This window comes from Gobius niger (assembly GCF_951799975.1).
Source record: "Gobius niger genome assembly, chromosome: 22".
NCBI classification, from domain to species: domain Eukaryota; kingdom Metazoa; phylum Chordata; class Actinopteri; order Gobiiformes; family Gobiidae; genus Gobius; species Gobius niger.
This window is the reverse complement of record NC_136873.1, coordinates 20,925,269-20,952,727: the sequence shown is the minus strand read 5'-3', so window position 1 is coordinate 20,952,727 and position 27,459 is coordinate 20,925,269.

Sequence of the window (27,459 nt, the reverse complement as noted above, 5' to 3'; positions counted from 1 at the left end):
AACATGCACCTTAAGGAATTCTCACGTAAAGTAGAATTCATTCCGACGGGAAACAACATTGTTAGATTGAGCAAACCTATCAGTCAGTTAGATGGTGATTCGGCTTCGGATGATATTTGGATGACCAACATTATAGATCGCTTTAAGAGTAGGCCAAACGATAGCACTTTTAATGATATTTGTATTGCTTCTTTTGTATCTGAATACCGTGTACTTAGTCAAACAGATACATGTCAAAAGGCTATTCCTTTACAAAATTCTTTAGGTGCTGTCGCTAAACGGCAGAATACCAAGCCCGCAATTGTTAGATATGCACGGTTTTCAGAGACAAAAGATTCAGAGTTATTCCATCTAAGCATCCTTCAATTATTTTTACCGTATCGCGATGAAGCCGACCTTAAGCCGGCTCCATACGAAACATATCAGGACTTTTATGAAAATGGGGAAGTGCGCTATAGTGACGGGTCGGTGCATTCGGTGAAGGCGATAGTTGATGCGAATAGGTGTCGTTTTGAAGTGGAAGCTGAGGATCTGGATGAGATCCAAGAGGCAATGAACTCTGAAGAGCTTTTGGAAGAGGCATGGGCCGATCTCTGCCCAGAGCTGGAAGTTGAAAGGTTGGAGTCGAAGGAGGAGTTTAGGGAGATGTTGCAGGAGGTCCTCTCTGAGCATGAGCAAGAGCCCATCCCTGACTTAGCTGTAAGGAACGAGGACATTTGTCATTTGGAGAGGACATATGTTATGAGTCGTCCAGAGGGTCTCGCACTTGTGCGAAGCCTGAATGAGCAACAGCTGTCCATTTTTTACAAAATACGGCAATGGTGCTTAGACAAGGTTGCCGGTAACAACCCTGAGCCATTGCACGTATTTATATCAGGTGGAGCTGGCACCGGGAAGAGTCACCTGATTAGGGCTATTCAGTACGAAGCGTCGCGGTTATTGGCTCCTATTTGTCATAGTCCCGATAACGTTAGCGTTTTATTAATGGCTCCGACCGGGATAGCAGCGTATAACTTGGAGGCGGCGACAATCCACACGACGCTTTCTATCCCTGCGAATCCTCCAGCAAAGTATGGTAAGCTCGGAGAGGAAAAGTTAAGTACACTGCGCGCTAGATACATCGATGTTGAAATTGTTGTAATCGACGAAATATCGATGGTTGACAAAAGGATGTTTGAGTGGATTGACGGTCGTTTGGGTCAAATTAAACAGACGGTTGAGGAGATTAAATTTGGAAACGTTTGCGTTATTGCAGTTGGGGATTTTTATCAGTTAGCTCCTGTTGGGGGGGAGGTTCTGTATAAGGAAAATGTAGGCGTCGATTTTTTCAACGATTTGTTTAAAGTAGCGGAATTAAAAACTGTTGTTAGACAACAAGATAGTACTTTCGCGGACCTCTTAAACCGGTTAAGAGTGCGCACGAGAGGGACACCCATGCTCCAAAGCGACATAGATATATTGAAGCGTCGTGAAACAGGCGAAGAGCCCGACGTATTGCATATTTTCGCGAGGAGGGTTCATGTTGGGGAATATAACTTAAGAAAGCTTAGTAGCGTTTGTTCAGAGGTGATGACCATAGAGGCACGTGATTTTGGGATTGATAAGGGCTCCGGTAAAATTAAGGAACTCCATGGTCATCTGTGTTTCCATAAGTCCAAAAAAATGAAACCTAGTTTGGCGGAGGCACTGCATATCGGCGTCAATGCACGCGTTATGCTTTGTAAAAACATAGATCTTTCTGACGGTCTAGTAAATGGGGTATGTGGCATTGTAACTTATATAGTCGAAGATCCCCAGAACAAGAGGTTTCCTTTAGCTATTTACGTGAAATTCGATGACGATAGAGTAGGTGCGAAAACAAGGAAACAGACCCGTACCCCTGCAGACCTGACTGGTTCTACCCGCATAGGACCAGCTGAAGAACAGGTGAATAAACGCACCGAGAGGCGTAGACAGTTTCCGCTTAAACTCGCGTGGGCCTGTACAGTACACAAAGTACAAGGGGTAACTGTAGATGAAGCTGTGGTGTCCCTGAAGAAAATTTTTACCGCGGGTCAGGCATATGTGGCCTTAAGTCGCGTCCGGAGTTTAGAGGGTCTTGTAATTCAAGACTTTTCGGAAAAGGCCATTTACTGCAAGGACAACATTAGAGCCGCGTTAGAGAACCTGCCTCCCTTCGTGGCCGACAGTTTGCCCTGGCACAGACAAGAGGCACATGTTTTGACAGTATTTTTTATGAATGTACAGGGATTAGCCCGACATGTGTCTGACTTAGCTTCACGCACACAGCTTTTGCAGCCTAACTGTATCGCTGTGGTAGAGACATGGTTATCTGTAAACTCATCTTTTGATAGTTGTCAAATTGAAGGTTATACCTTCCATAGTCGTCCCCGTAGTATCTCCTACCAGCGCAGTAACCACACAGCGTTGGTTAGTTTACGTGGCCAACAGTACGGTGGAGTTGGCATGTACTGTGAGGAGAACCGTAACTATGAAATCACAGTACGAGATTTCGATTTGGAGTGTTTAGTTAACTATTTTGCAGAGCATCAAATCATCATAGCAGTAGTTTACCGGCCACCGTCTTATCCCATGTCTCTATTCAAGTATAACTTTGACAGGTTATTGAATTGGCTGAGCTCACATTGTGCCACTGTGGCTGTGATGGGAGATTTTAATGACGACGTATTGAAATCTACAAGTCTCTGCAATTTTATGGTAGAAAGAGGTTATGTTCAATACGTCACATCTCCCACAACTGAGAGAGGGACATTAATCGATCATTTTTATCTAAAGTCAAGTGATTATGACATTGACTGTTCAGTCGTGCCAACATACTTTAGCGACCATGAAGGGATCGTCTGTTCTTTTAGAGGGAAGTGCGTTGAAATGCCGCGTTTAGATTAGATCTACTTTATAGTTTAAATGGACAGCTGTTGTTTAATGTGTCAGCTCATCACATTGCTCCTTACATATGGCTTGTCTTGTGTTGCTTACAACTTTGTTTTCCCATGCCCTTTCATCATGCCCTAAGCAGTCCATTCCTCTCTTGATTATTGAGCATTCAGGGTTTGACTCTTTGTCAAAATTGTACATTTGCAGTAATCATGTATTTTGACTTTTGTGTGTGTTTGTCTTTGGAAACATTTCGAGTGTTGTATATATTTATGTGTTGGTTCGTTTTGATGATAGCCTTCGATGTTGGATCATGGAAATTCCGTGATGGAGTAGTTTGAGATATTTATTTGCAGAGGTTTTCTCTTTGCTGACAGGTTTTTTGTGAATCATGCATTACAATATTGGTCTTCCTCCTCTCGTCCTCTTTATTAGGTGAAGCTGTGCTCAGTCTTGTAGTTTTCTAATGTCATTTTGCAAGACTGGGAAAACTTATGTTACCATGCAGTTAAAGTTTTCCCATTTTGTCTGACAAAAGTACATTAGAAGACTACAAGACTTTACACAGTGACATCATGTGAAGAGGGAGGTTTCTGAGGAAAACCAAACTTGTAAAGCAGGCGAACAAACAAACCTGTCTGTGAAGAGACTGCTTAGCTTTGGATCATGTGTTTGCTGATTTAGGCGTTGTAGTTTTAGGGCTTTCAGTTGTAATAGTTGCTACTGTTGATTTAGTTTTGGCTTTATTGTGTGTTGTACCTTTACAGTGATGCGTGCACACATACTGTAAGGTTTGTTGTCTCTGGTCTTGAACCATTCTGACTGGTTCAAAGGGTCCCTCGAATGATAAATTAATTATGTAATGTATATATAAATGCCAAATAATAATGTATGTATTGTATTTATATTATATATTTTTATGCAATGCTATGTATTTTATAATGTATTATTGATGTAAATCATGTATTCGATTGTTGTGACACTAATAATGTAAATAAATTTTCCTCTCCTTGAACCACCACCTTATCGTGGTGGAGAGGTTTGAGCGCCTGAAGGATCCTAGGAGCTATGTTGTGAGGGGCTTTATGCCTCTGTAGGGACTCCCAGGGCAAACAGGTTCTAGGTGACAGGCCAGACCAAGAGTGGTTCAGATAATATTAAATTAAAGTACAATGAAGTTTTCACTGATTTATCCTCATTTTTTGTTGTTGTGTATGATGTAAATAGGTTTGAATGTATTCACAAGCTTTTTTAAAAGTTATGTTGTAATAATGTGACAGAAATTGAAAATGTTTTGTGTTTGTATTTTAAGGGACAGTTGCTATTGTTTGAAACATATGTATAAATGTTTTGTCAATGTCAATTTAAAGAAGTATTCAACTCAATAAATGTTTTGTTACACTTGTCATTGATTTTGCTTACATTCAAGGCATGGTCATTTTTCTGGTGTAGAAATTTTATGACAAATTACAAAGGCAGCAGATGAAAGAATTCACAGACACATAGAGCAGATTAAGTGTTTCAGATACATGACACATGTTTATCTTAAATGGTCAAATACTGTCAGGTCTTAATAATGATTCCTCCCATTTTAGTTGCAACTTCTGAACACAGAAAACAAAAGAGGTCATAATTGATTTTGGGAGAGAAGGTGAAAACACCTCTCAGTGGTCTGTGGACTGATGGGGTGGAGGTGGAGAAGGTCTCAGACTTCAGGTTTTTGGGTGTGCAGATCAGTGAGGACCTGACATGGAGTGTAAACACCTGCATTATTAAAGTCCCTATACCTGATATTTTTATTTCAAATAATCGGCACTTTACACAACTTGCAGGGTCACTTTTCAGGATCACTTTCACCTATCATTTTACCATAGAAAGCATACTGCTTACATACATACTACTGCACAGCATGGTACGCGAGCTGCTGCTGAGAAGAAGGACCTGCAGTGTGTGAGAGGGACAGCAGACAGGATCTTGGGCTCCTCTCTGCCAAACCTGGATGACATCTACGCCACTCGACTGCTCACACGTGCAGCCAGCATACTGCAGGATCCCACTCACCCAGGAAACTCTCTTCACCACTCTCTCCTCAGGCAGACTCAACTCCCAGGGCACACACAAACAGGCTGCAGAACAGGTTTACCCACGATCAGTGGAAACATGGTGCAAAGTGCAATAACAGTTGTGTTTGTAATCCTTTTTCAACTGAAGGTGTACTTTTAAAATAAACTCATGTTTATGATTATTTCTTATGGTATTGGGATAAACGGGGTAGAGACTGAGTGCACTTTAGTGAGCTCCATCAGTGTTCTGGTCTATGGTTCCATTGTATTTTGTACACTGACAATAAAGATCTGTCTTATCTTTTCTACTTATGTTGTTTCTGGAAAGTGACATTTTTTTCATGTTTGGTCACTGTTTGAGACGATGAGATTACGTATGAATGGGGGACCGTGCATTTGACCATTCTCAGTAAAATTTTAGCCTCTTCATGTGAGAAAACGACTCCAACCCACAAGCAAGCATGCCCAAAATCTTTTTCATTTCCCAAGAGAAGTTTTACCTCCATGTCCGCTGTCCTTCAATTATTGCTGTCCACACGCTGCTGACAGAGGAGGTTCCCGGTCGTTCCCATTGCAGCACCTTACAAATTACGGTATGGGTCCCATTGGCTTTCTTGATCGGGATACCATCAACTATTTTTGTACTGAATTTCATCCATTTCAGAGAAACTAATTTTTTTCCCATAATGCATTTTTTCTTCTGCACCTGGAGGGGGTGCTACCGCGCTCAATGTCACTTTTTCACATTTGTTGTGTCCAACAAATGTAAAGGTCAATAAAATGTATATTTCCGATTTTTAACCGGAGTTTGTTTGAACGACTGGGAGCAATTTTTAGTTTACAATGAATTGCAAAATTCATTGCAATTCATTGCCGCAAACAAACCGTAAAACATAGGCAAAAAAATTGGATAACTTTTGATGCCCCACATCTCGAGATGAACTGGAGCGATTTTTAGCTCATTTGGTTAAAGGCCCTAGGAGAAGTTGACTCAGCATTTTCCAGACTTCTTGTCAAAATGGCGGACTTCCGGTTTGTCAGGGGTCGTGGCCACAATCATATTAGGTGTGTTTAAGATGAGCGAGGCGCTGCAGGCGGCTGCAGGCGAGTGGTGCATGCCGGTCAGAATCGCTCTGACGCCACCTGTGCGACGGTGCCCGTATTCTCGTGAGACCGAGGCGGCTGGAGCGAAGTTGCTTTTCTCCGCCTCGCTCGGCAGGCTGAACTACAAAAGCCAAAGGGATTGTGGGAAATGAAGTGCCGTAAACACGTACGCTGACAGAGGACTGACCAATGGCCGCTGGCTGCCCTGCTTTTTGACCACAAACGTGGGGGCCGCCATTGCTCCGCCGTTGCTGTAGTACCTCCATATCGCCGCTAGGTCCCCATTGAAAAGCATTGGACTTTAGACACGTTAAAAACTACTTTAAAGCCTGGTTTCAATTGTTTCAACGCTAGACTAGGCTAGATCTTCCTCCTGAGATAACACTGGGTTAATAACAATATATGAAACCAGGCTGGTTTTCGTAATATGATTTTTTGAAATCTCGTATTTAACGAGGCTCGGACTGTTAGCATTGGAGCAGCGCGAGCTACACGTCACGCAGGGGCCGAGTCTACGGTGAAAATCCCGCCCGTATGTCCTTTTTAGGAACATGCTTCGTCAGAGCTGGGGAGGGGGAGCCTGTAAATCCGCCATGAATTGCCCCACGGCCGTGGTCAATCTGGTAAACGGGGAGGAGTGAGCATAAGACGTCCATTATTTTCTACAGTCTATGGGACTGACAGATGATTGGATATGAGTTGTGTTTAGATTGGAGACGTGTTGCCCTGACGCTCCGCAGCCTCCTTCATCCTTTTTATTCATCACCAAGATCTACTTACATCTGCAGAAATGCTTTAGAGTCTTCATATTTGACAGAAAGTGCCAGTGTGTTCAACATATGGCCTACATTTTAAATATGCATAAGTTTATTATTCTAATCGTAAACTGTAAGAGGAGAGTCTGTTATTGTAGCTGTAGTGATGGGTCTGTCTGGTGTGTGGGAGAAGCAGAAATGTGTCACAAACTTTTAAAATGGTTTTATTCCCAAACTTTCTAGCAAACGCGAGACGCTGCGTGATCTGAGGCTCCTCTCTGTTCTCGGGGCTGACATGTGTCTGCCTTGATTAGAGGCGCCTTTCTCCGCCCTCTGACGCCACTGCCAGGTCTCGTCTGGAATTGAGGCGAGGCCACTTCATCTTAAACACACCTATTTTTTGTTTGTCGTCACATGACGAATGTCTGTACCGAATCCCGTCGCTCTCCGACAAAGTTGACGTTGACCCTGCCCCCATTGGTGCTATGTGTTTTTTCCCTCTCCATGTGAATAATGGTTCCAAACTCCAGAGGGCGCTAGCGCGCCAATGATCTTTTTTATTTCACAAGCAGCATCGAACGGCCCATACGGGCCTTACTTCAATTACTACTGTCCACACGCTGCTGACAGAGGGCGCTAACGCGCCGTGATGGTGTATAATGTGAGATTTATGTGTCCATCCCATTGGAATAATATGGGGGTTCCCGGTCGTTCCCATGGCAAAACCGTAAAAATTACGGTATGGGTCCCATTGGCTTTCTTGTTCGGGATACCATCAACTATTTTTGTACCGAATTTCATCCATTTCCGAGAAACTAATTTTTTTCCCATAATGCATTTTTTCTTCTGCACCTGGAGGGGGCGCTATCGTGCCCAATGTCACTGTTTCACATTTGTTGTGTCCAGGGGTGAAAGGTCAATAAAATGTATATTTCCGATTTTTAATCGGAGTTTGTTTGTGCAAATGGGAGCGATTTTTAGTTTTTGATGAATCGCAAAATTCATCGTAAAGATTGCGGCTTCGCCGCAAACAAACCGTAAAACTTAGCCAAAAAATTTGGATAACTTTTGATGCCCCACATCTCGAGATGAGCTGGAGCGATTTTGAGCTCATTTGGTGAAACGCCCTAGGAGGAGTTCGTTAAAATGTGACGTCAGTGAAAACGCTGACTCAGCATTTTCCAGACTTCCTGTCAAAATGGCGGACTTCTGGTTTGTCAGGGGGCGTGGCCACGATAATATTTTTTTCTTGTCGTCACATGACGAATGTCTGTACCGAATCTCGTCGCTCTGCGACATAGTTGACGTTGGCCCCGCCTCCATCGACGCAATGTATTTTGATTCACCATGGCAACACCGTACAAAATACGATATGGGTCTCATTGGCTTTTTGGATCAGGATGCCGTCAACTATTTTTGTACCGAATTTCATCCATTTCCGACAAACTAATTTTTTTCCCATAATGCATTTTTTCTTCTGCACCTGGAGGGGGCGCTATCGCGCCCAATGTCACTTTTTCACATTTGTTGTGTCCAGGGGTGAAAGGTCAATAAAATGTATATTTCCGATTTTTAATCGGAGATTGTTTGTGCAAATGGGAGCGATTTTTAGTTTTTGATGAATCGCAAAATTCATCGTAAAGATTGCGGCTTCGCCGCAAACAAACCGTAAAACTTAGCCAAAAAATTTGGATAACTTTTGATGCCCCACATCTCGAGATGAGCTGGAGCGATTTTGAGCTCATTTTGTCAAACGCCCTAGGAGGAGTTCGTTAAAATGCGACGTCAGCGAAAACGCTGACTCAGCATTCTCCGGGCTTCCTGTCAATATGGCGGACTTCCGGTTTGTCAGGGGGCGTGGCCACAATAATTTTTTTTTTTTGTCGTCACATGACGAACGTCTGTACCGAATCTCGTCGCTCTACGACAAAGTTTACTTCGGCCCCTCCCCCATTGGCGCAATGTATTTTGACTTTTGTAGGTGGCGCTGTCGCGCCATTTTTTTTTTCCCCAATATAAAACACACATTTTAATTAATTTTTCGCCGGACCTGAATTTTGGGCAAAGTTTGGTGAGTTTTCGACAATGTTCAGGGGGTCAAATTCCTGCTCAAAGAGCAGAAGAAGAAAGAAGAAGAAAGAATAATAATATTTTTTACAAAAACAATATCGTCGCTTTCGCGACGATATCATATTATACATTTTTGGAAAGCTTTCAACGATCCGCACGCATCCGTGGGGGTCCTGGGTCTCCTGAGTGGATGACGAGCGCTTCGCGCTCGTCATCCACTATATACCCCCATTCACACTATATACCCCCATTCATTTTAATGCAATAATAAGTATAAAGGGCCCACACCTCCGGTGTGGGCTTCACTGTTTTACATGGTGAGTTTACGGTTGACATGGGGACAGCGCTTCGCGCTGTTTTTGTGCGCTCCGCGCACTTAGGTTCAGTGCGCTGCGCGCACTGCGCTGTGATTGCGATTACAATAGGCCCTTGCGACGGCAGGCCGCTCGGGCCTAAGAAAGAAAGAAAGAAAGAAAGCGAGAAAGAATAATAATATTTTTTACAAAAACAATATCGTCGCTTTCGCGACGATGTCATATTATACATTTTTGGAAAGCTTTCAACGATCCGCACGCATCCGTGGGGGTCCTGGGTGGATGACGAGCGCTTCGCGCTCGTCATCCACTATATACCCCCATTCACACTATATACCCCCATTCATTTTAATGCAATAATAAGTATAAAGGGCCCACACCTTTGGTGTGGGCTGTCACTGTTTTACACGGTGAGTTTACGGTTGACATGGGGACAGCGCTTCGCGCTGTTTTTAGTGCGCTCCGCGCACTTAGGTTCAGTGCGCTGCGCGCACTGCGCTGTGATTACAATTACAATAGGCCCTTGCGACGGCAGGCCGCTCGGGCCTAATAATATTTCCGAGAAAAACAATATCGTCGCTTTCGCGACGATATCATATTATACATTTTTGGAAAGCTTTCAACGATCCGCACGCATCCGTGGGGGTCCTGGGTGGATGACGAGCGCTTCGCGCTCGTCATCCACTATATACCCCCATTTACACTATATACCCCCATTCATTTTAATGCAATAATAAGTATAAAGGGCCCACACCTTCGGTGTGGGCTGTCACTGTTTTGCATGGTGAGTTTACGGTTGACATGGGGACAGCGCTTCGCGCTGTTTTTGTGCGCTCCGCGCACTTAGGTTCAGTGCGCTGCGCGCACTGCGCTGTGATTGCGATTACAATAGGCCCTTGCGACGGCAGGCCGCTCGGGCCTAATAATATTCTCATACGAAAACAGTGTTTCCGCTTACGCGGGTACCATAAACTATATATTTTCGGAAAGTGCTCGCGCATTCCTACCTCATGGTAGAGGTCCTGGGTCACTGACGGGCACTTCGTGCCCGTCAGTGACCAGTCGCCCATTGACTTTTATGGGCTCTGTACAATTACAATGTTGATTTTTGCATTATATATGTATGTGCACGGGACGTGCACGACAAGCAGAGTGCATTAGTGAGGGTTTGAGAGGAGGGGAGCGCTTCGCGCTCATTTTTTCTGTGCGCTCCGCGCACTTTGGGTGAGTGCGCTCCGCTTCGCTCCGCGCACTGTCCAATTACAATGTTTGTTTTCTGATACATGTGCACGTGCACGGAACGTGCACGTCGAGAGGAGTGCGTTAGTGCATGTTTGATAGGAGGCGAGCGCTTCGCGCTCGTTTTGTGCGCTCCGCGCACTTTGGGGGAGTGCGCTCCGCTTCGCTCCGCGCACTCTACGCGATTACAAGAGGCCCTTCGCCAGCCCTGATGGCGCTCGGGCCTAAAAATCCATGTGTAATAATCTCTCAAATTTAGAGCTGGGAACGTTAAAGACACCAGTTTGGTACCAAGTTCGATTCCCTCCTGGACGGGGCCTTTCTGAGGAGTTTGCATGTTCTCCCTGTGTCAGCTGGGTTTCCTCCAGGTACTCCAGTTTCCCCTACCACTAAAAACAATAGGCATGTGTTCCTGGTGGGCCGATGGCAGCCTCACAGTCTACCCCAAGGGGCAGCTGTGGCGCTTTTATGAAACTTGGTGACACTGGCTTGTAAAAGCACAATGCAAGTCTTTGTTGTTATTTTTATTATTACTTGGTTGTTTCACCTCAAATAAATGTTCAGAAGTGGATATTTAGGACAGGCTTTTAGTTTGTTTACGCTATTGTGCCAGAACTTGCTCCTAATTCGTCAATTCGTATCACGTGATTAAATCTTCCTGTTTTTGAGACGATTAGTGCGAGATAGTTGGGCTCGGACGATCCATCAATCAATGGTTTTGTATTGCCTGATATCACAACTGGAGTTGCCTAACAGGGCTGCTCTAAACAATAACACAATAAAACAGAGCAGTAAATTAGACAATGTTAAAGGATCTGTATCCTGCTATTTTAGCCATCCCAAAGCAAAGTATAGGCATTTAGATGATACATTGTACCTCTACCACTATGGAGTACTATTTTTTGTGAGAAATATAAGTATTTTCTGGGGGTATTTAGCAAACCCGGAAAACAAGACGCTTCGATTCAGTAACTCCGCCCCCTCTGTCTGAGCGGATCTGCCTATGCATTATTAGCAGTAAAATAAATATAAATATCACAGTAATAAGTGAAGTTACTTCACGATGCAGTTATAAGGAGTTGACATCTGCAACACAGCTTCATAAATGGCTAACACACACGCTAACACACACGCTAACACACACGCTAACACACACGCTAACACACACGCTAACACACACGCTAACACACACGCTAGCACACAAGCTAGCACACACGCTAAGACACCACTGCTCTGTCCTGGCCTATCCATCACATTGGGGACTCGCATTGACACTATGACGTAAAAAACTCCAGAGTGTCACAACTCAGTGGTTTTCCAGCAGAGGGAGGAGCAGCTGCTCACAGAGCAGGATTCAGGAGGATTACTGAGAACTGCGTGAATGAAGCCACAAACCACTCTGGGGTGTTTTTGATAAGGAAATAGCATCACAACATGGCTAAAAGCTTCAAAAAGTCGATTTTGCATGATATAGGACCTTTAAGTTAAGGCAAGTTAAGTATCCGGGTTAACCTAAAGTCCAAATAAGGGTCAGCAGAAGGTGGTGACGAGCCGCTTAGGCATCCCCGTCCTTAGACTCTCCAGCACAGCCAGGAAAAACTCCAAAACGCTCTTCTTCTTCTGTTTGATTATCCACTTTTGTCACGATCCAATACATATCGCGATGCTCAGGGGCCGATCCGATACCACCATACTCGGGCCAGTAAGTCATTATGATAAGTAATACCGTTTTGTTTACCATAGAATGTGTAAACAGAAAACAGTCATGTGTCCAAAGTGTTACAATTGAAAAGTGCATGGACACAAAACCATCAAAACTCATGAACATCAAAAATGCCACCAAACACTCCTGAAAGTATTGCGAATGCAATACTTGATAATGTCTTGATACTTGGTATTGTAGCAAAACATTTCCGCAAAATGGTCCGATATTTTGTCCCAGCCCTACTAGATAGTCAGCTCAGGAAGGACGGTCACAATGAAAACCTGATTTCATGACTCAAAAAGGACAGGGACAAGGTTAATCTTAAGGTTAGGGTTAAAGTTATTTATATTTTCCAACAAATCAGTTGGCACTAACCATGGCATATGTTGGTAAAGTGAACATTACTGCGTGAAACAAATTCATGAATTAAGTGCAAGTTATGGCAAAATAGCGTAAATAATTGAAAAATCTGTCATAGTTAAATGTCCACCACTGCCTAAATTTGACAAATGTAAAAGAAGTAGAACATTATTGTTCTGTTTTATGGTTCAAGATGACAAATATTTTAGCGTCAGTATCGGTATTCGCACCCAGCCCTACTCAATAGGCTGTAAAGTGTGTTGTTCTGCCCTGATGTGGTTCAGCCGGACGAATAAACAGCTCATGCAATGGGAGATAATCCTTAAATCTGAAAATGAACTTTGTGGATCTTTGTCAAAAGCATTTGGTCACGAGCCTTTATTAGAAAGCTCTTTGTTTTCTGTACAGCTCATAACTGATTCTGACCCACTTTCCCTGAAGAACAAAATGCTTAGGTTTCTATTGACAGACTTTAAAACCAACCTGTATGTAGGCCTGTCGCGATGATTACTATATCGACTTATCGCTCCATAAGTAAAAGGAAGGACGATAACAATTTTAGTCTCGATAAATGCACGTGCTGCTGAATCCATACATTTAATATACATTTTATTTTAACCAGGTTTAATTTACATTTAATTTAAATTTAAAGACTATACAGAGTTTCATAATGTTAAAATTAAGTATTTTCCTCCCCCTACATGTTCCAGTCATGTCCTAATGGGTAGAATGAGCTCAGACCTGTTCACCACGACTGCCTCTAAAATCCTGCACTGTCACTGAGAAAGGTGTTACTTCAGGTCTGAAGTGCCCTCATGGTCTTATGCGTAACTGCAGCTTCTATATTAAGCTTGTGACGGCACTTCGGACCTGAATTAACACCTTTCTGAGTGACAGTGCAGGATTTTAGAGGCAGGACATGACTGGAACATGCAGGGGGAGGAAAATACATGATTTTAACATTTTGAAACTCTGTATAGTCCCTTTAACTCAGAGGTGAGTTGTAAGGAAATATTTAAATAGAATAATGTAGATGAAATGGCAATGTGTTATTGACTATTTAAAAATCTTGTGACAGGCCTAGTTCAAACACAGAACCTGGTGAGAGTGGTGAGTGATAAGTTATGTAAAAAGGTTGAGAAGCACAGATGTGGAAGATAGAATGTCCTAGAATATTTCGACACTCCTAGTTTGCACTTTGTTTGGTATAAGGTGTTAATATTAAATGCCAAAAGTTCAATACATTTCAATTAAAATAGTTGCTTACAGTTTTCTTGTTATTGCCTACAGTATCTGCATTATACTCAATATTATCGTTGATCGCGATATTTTCTGAGACGGTATATCGTCCTCAAAAAATATTTATCGTGGCAGGCCTACTTGTATGTGTTAGAGTTGCGTAATATGGCGCAAAATCAACATTTGATATGAATGAACATCAAGGAAATTGACTGTTGTTGTTGTTTGTAGCTTTTAATGTAGTCATCACCACTTTAATGTTAATTTGATTTAATGTTTTTTTTTTTTTAGATTGTGCAAAATTGCTAACTGAACTTTATTAGTTTATTAGTAGAGATTAATTTTGTCTAACCTGTTTTATTAATGTTCTTCTATCAAACCAGAAAATGAAGTGGACAAAAACCTAAAAATCTCAAACTCCACATCCTATTTTAACATATTTAATGATATCGTGTGTTTCTTCTCCCACGTGAACAAAGCACAGACCTGTTCCTTTGGCGGTGACTGTAAACGATACGACGCTTTTTCAAACTGTGTCACTGACATTTTAGTCCCTTCTTTGACTTTTTATTGACTTTTTATGAGTCAACGACGTTTTAGTCACAGTTTTAGTCTCATTTACTGCTTTAAATGAAGGTTTGTTTTAGTATAGTATAGTAGCAGTCGGCCAGCAGATGGAGCCGTTGTGCTGCGTCTCATTCAGCTGACAGCCACTCAGGACTCACGGTGACTGTCTGCTATTAAAAACAATTGCTAAATAATTGGCTGTGTTCTCATGACGTCACTGTCAGAATGCAGATGTTTTCTTTTAGGTTATGGTTAATGTCACTACAGGTCAGTCCTGCGTCCACTTGACACAAAATTTGCTGAAATGTGTCCAGTCTTTTTTAGTTATCCAATTTGCACCCTTTTATACTTAGTTGGTTTTAAATCTTTACTGGTAAAAAATGCATCGATCTTTGCTTTTGTGGCATAAAAATATAGTATTTGCATATAGTAATTGCATTACAAAACATTCAGCTTGACTTTCTGCCTTCCTGAGTAAAGCCTGTATTAGGGGAAAACTCATCAAGGCGTCCTCAGTAGCTTATTTAAGCCTACATTTGGTCAAAAATAAAGTGATTTGTCAACAACTAAAATACTTAAAAGACGGCAGCAGGAAATCGAAACCAGACTTTAAATATAAATTCGTAAATTAGGACCAAAACAAGGCTAAAATGGAACAAAATTAGGCAAAAATATTGACTAAAGCTGAAATTTTGCACATCTTTAACACAATGAGTCTGCACTGTTTTGGGGATTTAGCTGTTGAGTGCCAACAATCCATTGTTCATGATATTTGTACCACCACAGCATATTCTATGTTACAGCTATAGATATGGCTCGTTTGAAAGACGAGAATCTAAGCTCTCCGGAGGTGAAAACAGTTTAATTCTAAGTTCCTGAGAAATCCTAAGCTAAACAGAGGCTAATTTGTATCAAAATCACTGATTTTATTCTTGATTCGGAGATAATGAGTGTTTTATGAAATGCTCTCCTTTCTGATGAACTCCTCTCTCCTCCTCTCTCCAACTCTCTCTGGCACTAACGTTGTGGGAAGAGGCAAATGCCTAAATATATTTGTCAAGTCAATTTTCAAAGACAACATTGTTGACATGTATTGTGACACCCGCGTGTTGCCGCAGATCAATGGCTCATTATCGCGTGTGCATTTAAACAGCCTGGTTCTCGGATTGAAGACTTTAACAGGATGTTTCTCAGTCGTCCTTGGACCGATTTTGACCATTTAAAAACTCAGAGAAATGTTAAAATCTCAACTGTTTCGATCTGTCCATGGGAAGCTGCTCTGCTTTGTCAAACACGCTCCAGAGAGCGAGTGAGAAGAGCTTTACAGCTGTTCGCTACCCAACACCACCAAAAAAGAAAAGAAATGCATTAATTTATATGAAATGTCCAGATCTTGACTTCTTACAAGATTAGATCATCATTTATCATCATCTGTTCATCACAGAGCTCCTAAAATCACACATAAGGTGTATTATTATGTTATTTCTGGCTTTGTTTGAGAAAAATGTGCAAATGTGGTGAGATGGAAGACGTCAGTGGATGGTTTAGCTCTACTGCCATGTAACTACTGTTCTCTTTTCCTTGGGCGTCAGACTGAAGAAGCCGGCTCCGAAGAAGAAGTACGGGCTGCTGTCAGACTACGACGACTCTGTGGAGATGGAGGGAGTGGAGAGCGAGGAGGACGACACGCTGTACGAGGCTCGCAGCCTACGCAGGTCACATGCTTCAACTGTTTTCAACAACATCACTGTCAAACGTATCATTTAATCCATAGAGTCAGGTTTAAATGTATGGTTTTAGCCATCCATCCATTTTCTTCCGCTTTATTAAAAAATGGATAGAGTAAGTTTTGAATGAATGCTTTTATTTTGTTGATATATTATTTACAAATTCTCTAAGGGGATTTGATATCTTGCTTTTGAGTAACTTTTTAAATTTTTGAATATGCTATTTACAAGTGAAAAAATTCACATTTTGCCTCATTGATTGACTGCGGAATTCTTCCGCAGTCAATCAATGAGGCAAAATGTGGTGGTTTTCATGTTCTTTATTATTATTCCTCTTCCATCTTTTTTCCATCTTGCATTGGTGTGTATGGGGGAATCCAGCCAATGGGGAAACTCCGCCTTTCAGCCATTTGTGCAGCTTCTGCCAATCAAGCACTTTCAACAGTTTGACCAGTTTATGGAATATAAAAGTTTATGCAATATTAACAATTAATGCAAATTAACCACTTTATGCATTTTAAACCGTTTATGCAATTTAAAAGTTTATGCCATTTAGGATTTATGAATTTTAAAGAGTTTATGCAATTTACATAATTTATGCAAATTAACCCATTCATGCATTTTACCACTTTATGCATTTTATACAGTTTATGCAACATGACATTTTATGCATTTTACCAGTTTATGCAAATTAGATTATGCAAATTAAGCAATTTATGCAATTTGAACAGTTTATGCAATTTCTGCATTCGCTTCCCGCAATTCCGCAGTCAGTCGCAATGGCGCAGCCATTTCTAGTTTTTTTTGCTGTTCAAAGATCAATAAATCAGGCCAGGAATTAGATATTAGAAAATTTAAAATGTTGTTAATGTTAATGTTGTTGTATTTGAATATAGAAACTTGGCAAGGTCTTTGTTTCCAGATTAAAGTGTATTTGTTAAGAAAGAAAACCTTAAAGGATTTGTATTATGCTATTTTAGCCATTCCAAAGTAAAGTATGGGCATTTATATGATGTATTGGAGCACTATTTTTTGTGATACATATAAGTATTTTCTGGAGGTATTTTTCAAACCAGGAAGACACAACACTTCGATTCAGTTAACTCCGCCCCCTCTCTCCGCTCATGCAACTTTTGCAGTAGTAGAAACATAAATACACAGCTAAAAGTGAAGTTACTTCACGATGCAGTTATAAGGAGTTGACATTTGCAACAGAGCTTCATAAATGGCAAGCACACACGCTAACACACACGCTAACACACACGCTAACACACACGCTAACACACACGCTAACACACACGCTAACACACACGCTAACACACACGCTAACACACGCGCTAACACACGCGCTAACACACGCGCTATAAGAAAAAAGAACAAGCGTGTCCAGAGTAGGTCAGAAAGAGTTCCTTCTTCACAGAACTGCGTGAGTGAAGCCAAAAACACTCGGGGGTTGTTTTTGATGAGGAAATAGCATTACAATATGGTTAAAAGCTCCAAAAAGTCGATTTTGCATGATAGCCCCTTTAAGTGTCCAAACTAAATCTGGCCCAGAAAGCAGCTAAAACTGGTCTTTAGTTTAAATCACAATTTCTATTTTCTCATAATTTATGTGGCTAAAGCCATCGGGTTCTCCTTGGGTTTAGACCTGGTGTTGTCCTGGTTTAGTCTTGGTTAAGACCTGTTATAGACCGAGGTTTTGTCCTTACATAGTTTTGACGTGATTCCCTCATGGTTTAGTCCTGAATCAGTCTGTGATATAGGTTTACACACAGTTTTCTCCTGGTTTATTTCTGATTGAGTCCTTGGGTTTAGACCTGGTTTAGTCCTGGTCTAGTCCTGGTTTAGTCCTTGTTTTGCTCTGTCCCTGGTTTAGTCCTTTTTAGTTTGGTCCAATAATGTCCAATTTAGAACTGGTTTGACCTTGTTTCCTCCTGGTTTAGACCCTGTTTCCTCCTGGTTTAGGCCTAGTTTCCTCCTGGTTTAAACCTAGTGTCCTCCTGGTTTAGACCCTGTTTCCTCCTGGTTTAGGCCTAGTTTCCTCCTGGTTTAAACCTAGTGTCCTCCTGGTTTAGACCTAGTTTCCTCCTGGTTTAGACCTAGTTTCCTCCTGGTTTAGACCCTGTTTCCTCCTGGTTTAGGCCTAGTTTCCTCCTGGTTTAAACCTAGTGTCCTCCTGGTTTAGACCATGTTTCCTCCTGGTTTAGACCTAGTGTCCTCCTGGTTTAGACCTAGTGTCCTCCTGGTTTAGACCTAGTGTCCTCCTGGTTTAGACCTAGTTTCCTCCTGGTTTAGACCTAGTTTCCCTCTGGTTTCAACCTTGTCTCCTCCTGGTTTAGACCTAGTGTCCTCCTGGTTTAGACCTAGTGTCCTCCTGGTTTAGACCTTGTTTCCTCCTGGTTTAGACCTAGTGTCCTCCTGGTTTAGACCTAGTTTCCTCCTGGTTTAGACCTAGTTTCCCTCTGGTTTCAACCTAGTCTCCTCCTGGTTTCAACCTAGTTTCCTCCTGGTTTAGACCTTGTTTCCTCCTGGTTTAGACCATGTTTCCCTCTGGTTTCAACCTAGTTTCCTCCTGGTTTAGACCTAGTGTCCTCCTGGTTTAGACCTAGTGTCCTCCTGGTTTAGACCACGTTTCCCTCTGGTTTCAACCTAGTGTCCTCCTGGTTTAGACCTAGTTTCCTCCTGGTTTAGACCCTGTTTCCTCCTGGTTTAGGCCTAGTTTCCTCCTGGTTTAAACCTAGTGTCCTCCTGGTTTAGACCATGTTTCCTCCTGGTTTAGACCTAGTGTCCTCCTGGTTTAGACCTAGTGTCCTCCTGGTTTAGACCTAGTGTCCTCCTGGTTTAGACCTAGTTTCCTCCTGGTTTAGACCTAGTTTCCCTCTGGTTTCAACCTTGTCTCCTCCTGGTTTAGACCTAGTGTCCTCCTGGTTTAGACCTAGTGTCCTCCTGGTTTAGACCTTGTTTCCTCCTGGTTTAGACCTAGTGTCCTCCTGGTTTAGACCTAGTGTCCTCCTGGTTTAGACCTTGTTTCCTCCTGGTTTAGACCTAGTGTCCTCCTGGTTTAGACCTAGTTTCCTCCTGGTTTAGACCTAGTTTCCCTCTGGTTTCAACCTAGTCTCCTCCTGGTTTCAACCTAGTTTCCTCCTGGTTTAGACCTTGTTTCCTCCTGGTTTAGACCATGTTTCCCTCTGGTTTCAACCTAGTTTCCTCCTGGTTTAGACCTAGTGTCCTCCTGGTTTAGACCTAGTGTCCTCCTGGTTTAGACCACGTTTCCCTCTGGTTTCAACCTAGTGTCCTCCTGGTTTAGACCTAGTGTCCTCCTGGTTTAGACCATGTTTCCCTCTGGTTTCAACCTAGTGTCCTCCTGGTTTAGACCCAGTGTCCTCCTGGTTTAGACCTAGTGTCCTCCTGGTTTAGACCATGTTTCCCTCTGGTTAAGACCTACTTTCCTCCTGGTTTAGACCATGTTTCCCTCTGGTTTCAACCTAGTTTCCTCCTGGTTTAGACCATGTTTCCCTCTGGTTTCAACCTAGTTTCCTCCTGGTTTAGACCTAGTTTCCTCTTGGTTTAGACCTAGTTTCCTCCTGGTTTAGACCTAGTTTCCTCCTGGTTTAGACCTAGTGTCCTCCTGGTTTAGACCATGTTTCCCTCTGGTTTCAACCTAGTTTCCTCCTGGTTTAGACCATGTTTCCCTCTGGTTTCAACCTAGTGTCCTCCTGGTTTAGACCTAGTGTCCTCCTGGTTTAGACCTAGTGTCCTCCTGGTTTAGACCTTGTTTCCTCCTGGTTTAGACCCAGTGTCCTCCTGGTTTAGACCTAGTGTCCTCCTGGTTTAGACCATGTTTCCCTCTGGTTTCAACCTAGTGTCCTCCTGGTTTAGACCTAGTGTCCTCCTGGTTTAGACCTAGTGTCCTCCTGGTTTAGACCATGTTTCCTCCTGGTTTAGACCATGTTTCCTCCTGGTTTCAACCTAGTTTCCTCCTGGTTTAGACCTAGTCTCCTCCTGGTTTAGACCTAGTCTCCTCCTGGTTTAGACCATGTTTCCCTCTGGTTTAGACCATGTTTCCCTCTGGTTTCAACATGGTTTCCTCCTGGTTTAGACCATGTTTCCCTCTGGTTAAGACCTACTTTCCTCCTGGTTGAATCCTGACTGTAAAAGCAGTGAGTGGAGGACAGTATTTCAGCTCATCGCTATGTTAAACATAAAAACCACAGAATCACAATACGACGATGTTGCCAAAGAAGCAGATTGTCATGGAGATCAGATCATGGTTTGATTTTTAGCATTGTATCGCCCAGCTCTAAGTATAACTAACTTCTTGCTGTTGCCGTCTCTTGCAGATGAGTGTCCTGCCTCCCGACTGGACGAGCCGCTGTCCCAGAGCGGATCAGCTGACCTCGTTTTGGACCAACGGGACAGGAGTGGACGCCTGACGAAATGCCAAAGTGTGTCTTAAACTGTTTACAGAGATCGGAGCATGAAGCGAGGACCAAACTCCAGCTTCCTTTCTATTGATCTGTGTGTTTCCTTTCATTTCTTCTGCGCTCGTTTTGTGCTGAAACTACTTAAACTGACCCCAGATCAGCCGCATGCGCCCCGGCAGCACAGCAACGAAACCCCAGCCGCTGCATTTGACCCATCCTTCAGGGTCTTATTGTGCACAAAACCTGAATACTCTGTGGGTCACATGGTTCTGGCATTGGTTTGGCATGTTCACATTTCACTTCTCTCTGGAAAATGTGTCCAAATTGTGAAGAATGATGGCCAAAAAACAGCACACGTACAGAAAGCCAAACGACCAGACATGACAGTTTGTTCCATCATATTTACCCGTGATGTCCCTCTCTTTCATTTTTCTCCCTGTCCCCCTGCAGCGTCCGGCCTAAAGCTGCGAAACATTTGATTAGACTCAGTGATTCCAGACTTTTTGAATGGCTGTGGTATTACGTTGACTCTGCGTGTTGTCTTTCGTGCTGTGCTGCTGCTGATCTGGGAGTCTTGTAATTGTTTTGTATTAAATGACCTATTTTTGACAGTATATGTGCACATGTGAATGGGTCCACGTTTGGATGGACATTTTCCGACTGTTTTCGGACCAAAAGGTTGAAAGGAAGAATTTAATTTATATGAAAAATGAGAGACTTTGAGGTGAAGATCATTTCTATGACCGTATTTCTGTGCCATGCCATTTTAAGACGACGCTTTGAGCCAAAAGTGAAAGTATGTTTCTAGGGGTTTTTTGTTTGTTTACACAGGTTTTGTTATAGGATTTTGTGGGCAAAAATTACAGAATGCAGAGAATTGACAAAGCAAATGGGTGAGAGTCTCCCATCGGATAATCACTGCAGGTTTAAGAGATTCTGTGACCAAAGAACGAGGTCCGTAACGAGGTAGAAAAATATCTCTTGCCATGAATACAAATGGCATCCCAGGAATTGCCCATTTATGGTCAAAGCAATCAGGAGAAGGAAACAAAGAGGGGTAAACTGAAGTTTCTTCACCATTACTTTAACAAATGCTGAATTATGAATATATTTTTCTATAAAAATAAAGATACAGAGACAAGGAGAGGCGCAAAGTGGCTCAACAGCCCATAAATACATAAAAGAAAACATGCTAACCAGGAAGCAAATGTTAGCCTCAGGCTTTATACGCTAACATTAGCAAGGGCCGTTTTTTTGCTTGTACTGAAAAAACATCCATATGGGCCCGATTTTGGCTTGACATATAAATGTGTGATAAATATGTTTATAGGCCACCAAAAAACAGCTAAAAAGAGGGAAACATTGTGATTCCCATGAGAGGTTTTCAACCACAATCCCTTGTGTTATCCTCAGTCAACACAAATAAACCAATGTACTTTATTCCACTGGAAAAGGGGCAGTATTATCGAATCACAAAGATTGACCTTTTGCAAAACCCGGCACCCAAAACGATCATTATCCAGTCATACCTCATAGCAACCGTTGCTACCACACATTCTTGGGATCCCCTGGCATAGATAAGAATGTAGTGTTTGTTTTTTATTCCACTTTCAGAGCTGAAACAAAAAATCATGAGCAGCACCTGCTAACTTGTAAGCCAAGCTAATACTCGTTCACCAATCAGTTGTGTCGTTCGTCGATTTATGTTTCAGTTGTGATATAAACGACAAACAAATGTGAAAACCCTAATATATCCAAGAAAATACCTGAAAAATGTATTAAAACTATATTTCTGAAACACAGAAACTACATGTATGTTTGGTCGACGTGAAGTATTTATAACTATAAACAGTGGCACAAGTAACTTTTTTTTTACTCAAGTAAGAGTAAAGATACTTCATAATATAATATATAATAATTCAGAATATTAAGCAAGTAGAAGCGTTAAAGGAACAGGCCACCGTTTTTACATACTGAGATATGTTCTTACCTTAGCTTTGACGAGTTCTTTAGGACCTGTCTGATCTTCAGTCACGTAAACACAGCGCAGACGGCGTTAGCATTTAGCCTCTCCCTCTCTCCTCTATAGCTCCAAAACAGGTCAAGATAGAAGCTACCAAGCTCTTCCACGTTTTCCCGATTTAAATATGGTTACGTGAAGTGTTCCACTACAAAGTATAATTACACAAAATTAAACAATGTCGATTTTCTAAGCGGATTAAAGCGGGAACTATATTGTAAAGCTTCTATCTTGACCTGTTTTGGAGCTATAGTGGAGAGAGGGAGAGGCTAAATGCTAACGCCGTCTGCGCTGTGTTTACGTGACTGAAGGCACGGGGGAAGATCAGACAGGTCCTAAAGAACTCGTCAAAGCTAAGGTAAGAACATATCTCAGTATGGAAAAACGGTGGCCTGTTCCTTTAAGTACTGAATGATAGAACTACTCTAATTTGTACAGTTTCTTTCGAAAAGTGACTCAAGTACTTTGCCTTGATCTGGAGGATAACTAACACACACTTCTCCCCGTTATAAAACGTGTTCGTCATTTTTCTTCTAGTTTCCGATTGCCAAAGGTGCAGCGCTTTTGTGAAAGGTCAACTGCTGTTCATGGGAAGGACTTCAAAACATACCATTAATCTGGCAGTCTCTAACAAAGCGATAAGGTTTTGGACTTTCTGTTAGAATTGTCCATAGTTATGTTGCTATGACGTCAAATGAAATGCTGTGAACCTACGTAAGGGAAGCTCATGTTGTTTAAGGTGAAGTGGACCAGTCAAGAGAGAGTGTAAAAATGAGAAAATGGCAGGTTTTGTATTTGTACAGTTTCATATTCAGAGGCTTTTTCCTTCTCAGCTCGACAGCTCTCTTCAGCGTCACTGTCAAACCTGCCAAACGTGTTCACAACTCAATAAAGTATAATCTTTTTACATCCTGCTTGTTTTCTGTAATAATAAATGGAACAGTTTCTCTGCCGGACGAAAAATGGCTTTGTGTCCGTGTACAACTGGTTGGGCTGTTTGTCCCGAGCGAACTGCAGCGCGTCCGTGAGCCACCTCAGGTTGGGCAAAAATGGGGAATAAATTGGGGGAAAATTTTTAGTACCTGGATGTAGTCGAGGATCTGTGACCCTCCCTCCTCTGTGACAGTGAGAGGAAGTGTCTGGGGAGAGGGAGAGAGGGGGGAGTACCTGGATGTAGTCGAGGATCTGTGACCCTCCCTCCTCTGTGACAGTGAGAGGAAGTGTCTGGGGAGAGGGACAGGGGGGAGTACCTGGATGTAGTCGAGGATCTGTGACCCTCCCTCCTCTGTGACAGTGAGAGGAAGTGTCTGGGGAGAGGGAGAGAGGGGGGAGTACCTGGATGTAGTCGAGGATCTGTGACCCTCCCTCCTCTGTGACAGTGAGAGGAAGTGTCTGGGGAGAGGGACAGGGGGGAGTACCTGGATGTAGTCGAGGATCTGTGACCCTCCCTCCTCTGTGACAGTGAGAGGAAGTGTCTGGGGAGAAAGAGAGAGGGGGGAGTACCTGGATGTAGTCGAGCATCTGTGACCCTCCCTCCTCTGTGACAGTGAGAGGAAGTGTCTGGGGAGAGGGAGAGAGGGGGGAGTACCTGGATGTAGTCGAGCATCTGTGACCCTCCCTCCTCTGTGACAGTGAGAGGAAGTGTCTGGGGAGAGGGAGAAAGGGGGGAGTACCTGGATGTAGTCGAGCATCTGTGACCCTCCCTCCTCTGTGACAGTGAGAGGAAGTGTCTGGGGAGAGGGAGAGAGGGGGGAGTACCTGGATGTAGTCGAGGATCTGTGACCCTCCCTCCTCTGTGACAGTGAGAGGAAGTGTCTGGGGAGAGGGAGAGAGGGGGGAGTACCTGGATGTAGTCGAGGATCTGTGACCCTCCCTCCTCTGTGACAGTGAGAGGAAGTGTCTGGGGAGAGGAAGAGCGGGGAGTACCTGGATGTAGTCGAGGATCTGCTGGTGTCTCTCTTTGGCCCCACAGACCTCAGCATCAGTGATGGCCTCCCTCATATTCTGCTGTGTGATCAGAGTCCTGGTCCAGCACTGAGGACCCGCGGTAGCGCTCCCTGTAGGAGCACAGGTGAACTGCGGACACACACCAGACCAGGGGACAGAGGAGTACACATCACTACTCCAGTAAAAGTATCGAACTACTGAAGTATTCAAAGGTGTTTGGATCCTATTTGGAGGTTCATAAATAGGCAGTCTGGAGCTACTGTATCTTCTCTCCACCAGCCTCTGGTGAAGAGTTGAAAGTGAAGTGAAAAAGTGTGGAGTCTTATATTTCTCCCGTCTTTAGCTGCTGCTGTCTCCCACAAAGGAAATGACCATATTTGGATTACAGGGTCATCTCGGTCACAGCCTTTCCTGCTACACGTGGATACCAAACATGTCAGTATTTGTGAATGAATAAGCGTGGGAGAGACCAGGGAGCAACACAGACATGCTGGAGGACATTTTAGAAACTGTTGCAAAACTTTTCAAACATTTTCCACTTTTTCTTTAAAATTAAAAAGGAAAAGAAAAAAAGAAATACAATTAAACTTAAAAAAAAACAACGTAACAATGTTTTTATAAACAAACATTGTTACAATTTTATAGCACTTTTCCCAAATGTTTCAACATTTTTGAAACTTTTCAACAATTTCTCAAAAAATTAAAAAAAACTTAAAAAGAAAAAAGAAAAAGGGTCACGGGGGCAGCAGTCTCAGCAGAGATGCCCAGACTTCCCGATCCACACACACCTCCTCCAGCTGTTCTGGGGGGACCCCGAGGCCACACCTCCTCCAGCTGTTCTGACCCCGAGGCCACACCTCCTCCAGCTGTTCTGGGGGGACCCCGAGGCGACACCTCCTCCAGCTGTTCTGGGGGGACCCTGAGGCCACACCTCCTCCTGCTGTTCTGGGGGGACCCTGAGGCCACACCTCCTCCAGCTGTTCTGGGGGGACCCCGAGACCACACCAGGCCAGCTCGGAGACATAGTCCCACCAGAGTGTCCTGGGTAATAAATCCCATGTTAGTTTGTCGATAAGTCCAGAGTGTTTCTGAGTGGTTAAGGCGCTGCACATATGCAGAACATACACACAGCTCTGATTATTTACTGAATTTTCTCTCCCTTCGCTTCACTCATACATTTTTATTAGAAGTTAATTTGCTGATCATTACGATTACTTAAGAAAATAATAAACAGGTCACTGGTTAAACCCCAGGCCAGTGGTTCTGTTGCACCATAAATCTAAAATGACAAGGCAGGAAAACGGTTTAAATAATCCGATAAAGCAGATTGTGATTGTAGCACTCAGGAAAGTGTTTATGCTTTTCAGCAGATCAACATGGAGCACTTTGACTTCAGGTCCAAATATGGAGTCTCTGATAACGGAAGTAACAGGATTAAGAAACAGGTAGAGTTTCTTTGGAAAGTCCCACCCCCACAGACTCCCCCCCTGGACCACAGACTCCTCCCCCTGGACCAGAGACTCCTCCCCCTGGACCACAGACTCCCCCCCCTGGACCACAGACTCCTCCCCCTGGACCACAGACTCCACCCCCTGGACCAGCTATAAAACGACTCTGCTCAACTGTCTCTACAAGACTCTGCTCCAGTCTCTACAAGACTCTGCTCCGGTCTCTACAAGACTCTGCTCCGGTCTCTACAAGACTCTGCTCCGGTCTCTACAAGACTCTGCTCCGGTCTCTACAAGACTCTGCTCAGACTCAGACTCATTAACGTGAGTAAAGAAGAAGGGAACACGACTGTAGCCGCTGGGGGTCATCACTAAATCTTTAACATGAGTTTATTATGAGTCCTCGGTTAATACGTTTTATAAATGCTTTCTAAGTTGAACTGCAGCTTGTTTGTAGACTTTATTTTCTTGTAGAGTGTCTTTAATTATTACTGTTATTACAACTACATCAGCTGTAGCTCCACTGGGCTCCTGACGGGTTCCACCATGTGGAGGTTAAAAGGTTAAAGTAAAGTTAAGTTCATGTGCTTTCTTCTTCCACAGACCATGGACCTGCTTCTTCTGACTCTGCTGCTGTCTGCTGCCCCCCTGGCTCTGTCCAGGTGTCCTTCAGAGCGAGAAGACGCCTCTGACTGTCCTTTAATGGGACAGGACACTGATGATGCTTTGTCAGCGAAAAGGCGCTCATATGCGCTGTTCCAGCTGAAGCATACCTACAGTGGGAACAACCCTCTGGACTGCTCCAGCTTCATGAACAACATGCTGAAAAAGTTGAAGAACAAGAGATGTAGAGATATCAACACCATCATCCTGGGGAGAGACAAGGACAAAACCGACCTGAAAGAAGTTAAAGGGGTGTGCCAAGGAAAGGCCGGTCGACACACAAGCAATAGAGAGTTCAGTGTGATTGACTGCGCAACTCATGACCAAACAGTGCAGGTCCCCAACTGTGTGTACACAGGATTTAGGGCGAGCAGAAGGATCACCCTCGACTGTAACAATAACGGATTGCCTGATCATTTTGAATCCTAATACTCTGTCTAAGCCTGAGTCCAGGATACCACATCCTGAAGTAAAATAATCAAATCAGATGCTGTTTTTATGTCTTTGTGCTGATGATTTCAGTTTGTTCAGTTTTGTGACATAATGATCTGTGTTCTGCAAAAGCTTTAATAAAAACAATTGTCCTGCTGATCTGTTTCTAACCCTTTAATATGACTGAGTAAATGTCATTAAAACCCAGCCCTGAAGTGAACAGGCTCCTGCAGATGGAGCGTCTGACTACGTTACACTCACATGACCACACACTCATTTATATCTCTAATTATAGCCTGATTAACATGAAGTATGTTTTCTTTTCTTTTACAGATACAGAACTCATTTTTTCACAAATTCTCTCGGAGTGAATCTTTGTAACATGTCCGATCATTGATCCACACATTTAAACCACAAACTTATCCAGTATAGAATGAAAATGCAGACTTAAAGAAAACATTAAATGAATGAAACCTTCAATACATTT